The sequence below is a fragment of the Peromyscus eremicus genome, chromosome 6 (assembly GCF_949786415.1).
Source record: "Peromyscus eremicus chromosome 6, PerEre_H2_v1, whole genome shotgun sequence".
In the NCBI taxonomy this organism is placed as follows: domain Eukaryota; kingdom Metazoa; phylum Chordata; class Mammalia; order Rodentia; family Cricetidae; genus Peromyscus; species Peromyscus eremicus.
The window spans coordinates 62,380,083-62,382,581 of NC_081421.1; the positions used below are offsets into that span (position 1 = coordinate 62,380,083).

At 46.3% G+C, this 2,499-nt stretch overlaps 1 non-coding gene across 1 annotated transcript; it reads left to right on the forward strand.

The window, feature by feature from the left end:
• The first annotated feature begins 1,829 nt into the window (after positions 1 to 1,829).
• LOC131913995 (U6 spliceosomal RNA) lies at positions 1,830 to 1,936 on the forward strand. Its single transcript, XR_009380056.1, has one exon. It is a non-coding gene; the product is annotated as a U6 spliceosomal RNA (small nuclear RNA).
• Positions 1,937 to 2,499: the final 563 nt, after the last annotated feature.

Sequence of the window (2,499 nt, forward strand, 5' to 3'; positions counted from 1 at the left end):
TGGTGGGGAAAGGGGGGTGACTTCAGTAGATGGTCCTGAGAAAAATTGGAAATTCACCTAAGAATGGCATTGAAGCCTAGGACCCTGTCTTATGCCATAGGCAGATACTGATTTTTGAGACAGTCTCACTGCCTAGCACAAGCTGGCCTTGAACTTGTGGTCTTCCTGCCTTAGCCGCCCCAGTGTTGGGGTGGGGAAATTCACTCAAAGAGGTTCATGAAATCTAAATAATAATAAAAAAAAAGAAACTATAGAACTCCAGAAGAAAACAGACTGGGCAAGGGTTCAGTAGGGAGCCTGCCTAGGAAGCTCAAAGCTCTGGGTTTGATTCCCTGCACTGCATGAAACCAGGTGGTGGTGGTGTGCACCTGCAATCCCAGCACTGAAGGCAGGAGAATCAAAAGTTTGTGTTAACTACATACCAAGTGCAAAGCTACCCTGATATACACGAGACCCTGACATGCGTGCACGTGCACAAACACACATACACAAACTTAAATTTTCCTTACTCTGGCATGACTTTTTTTTTTTTAGGAAATAAAGAGCAAAGCAGAGTAGGCAAGCTGGCTTTACCAGCCTGAGAAATGGCGCTTTGAAGGACATTTTCAAGATAACGAAAAGACATGTAGTGAGGCGCACTCATAAGCCCAGCCCTTGAGAAGCAGGAGGATTGCTCCTAGTGGGAGCTCAGTCAGCCAAGGCGGCAATAGTGAACTCCAGACCAGAGTGAGATGTGTCAAAAAGGGGAGCAGCACGCAAAACAAAAACACCCCCAAAGAGCATCGGGCAAGGAAGGAGGTGCCTTCTGAGATGTTCATCGGGAATCACCAAGCATGCGCAGCTCAAAACCATCATGAAGGGACAGATGGACACAGCATTTGTCTCTGTGCGTCCAGACTGCAAATAGCATGTGACCAGCACCCGACACTCCTATTCCTGTGCTCTCCCTGCTACAGTGTCCTGTTACCTCAAACTTATGAAAGGACACCAGTCCCTGCTGGGACGGCTAACACAGGGTAGTGAGGGTGTAGAGGAGCTACAATGTGTGCGTTGCTCCTGGGAGTCATGTTGGCAGCTCCTCAAAACATAGTAGAGTAGTCTAGCAAATCCACCCCAGAAAACTCAAGGCCAGGCATAGTAGCGCACGTTTTTAATGCCAGTACTCAGGAGACCGGGGCAGGCAGATCTTTGAGTTTGGGGTCAGCCTGGTCTAAAAAAGCGAGTTCCAGAACAGCCAGGGCTACACAGAGAAATCCTGTCTCCAAAAACTGAAACAAAGTATATGTTGAAAACAAGCTAGACACACCGGCTGCTCCTCTGGAGGAGCTGGGTCCAGTTCCCTTCCAGCACCCACATGGTGGCTCACAACCATCTGTAGCTCCAGTTCCAGATCTGGTGCCCTCTTCTGGCCTACACAGATACCAGGTACATAAATACATGCAAGCAAAACACTCAGACACGTAAAAACATATAAACCTTAAAAAAAAAGAACATTGAAAACATGTATTTTCAGGTATGTTTCAAAAGTCTTCCATAAGTATTCATGTCAGCATTATTTGTAATAACCACCATCTGGCAAATGGAAACTCAAGGTGGGCAGTCCACACAGCGGGGTATTGGCCATTAAAAGCAGCAGGGTCCTGAAATACAGACAAAGCTTAACAACAGACTGGCGCACATGCCTTTAATTCCAGCACTCAGGAGAAAGAGGCAGGCAAATCTTTGAGTTTGAGGTCAGCCTGGTCTACAGAGAGAATTCCAGGACAGTTCAGGCTACACAGAGATATCCGCCTCAAAAAAATTTTTTTTTCTTTTAATTAAAAAGTAAAGTGCTCACTTTGGCAGCACATATACTAAAATTGGAACGATACAGAGAAGATTAGCATGGCCCCTGTGGAAGGATGATACGAAAATTCGTGAAACATTCCATATGTAAAAAATACATAAAAATTAGCACCAAACGGTGGTGAGACATACCTTTAATCTCAGCACTCAGGAAGCAGAGGCAGACGGATCTCTGTGAGTTTGAGGCCAGCCTGGTCTACATGGTAAAACAGCCAGGACTACACATTGGGGCTCTGTCCTCCGCCCCCCAAATCCTTTTTTCTATATGTATTTATTTTTGTAGGGGGGCACGTGCATGCTATGGCGATCACTTGAAGGTTAAAGGACAACTTTCAGTTCTTCTCTCCCACGACGTGGATTCCGGGGATGCAACTTGGTGGCTAGGCTACCCACTGAGCCTTCTCCCCAGCTACCCAGTAAGACCCTCTCTCAAAAAATACAAAACAAAGATACCACAATCAAACCTATGTGAGTGCTTTTCTTAAATTCAGATGCATTATGCAGCATTTCCCAGAAATACTGGCCCTAGAAATAGGAAACCCTTTTATTCTTATATTTCCGTGTTCTGAGGCTTGCACATGTCTTCCTGCTCGCTAAGCAGGCCGTCTCCAGTTGAGCGGCCGTCCCCAGCCCCTCCAACCCAAAGGTACTTTC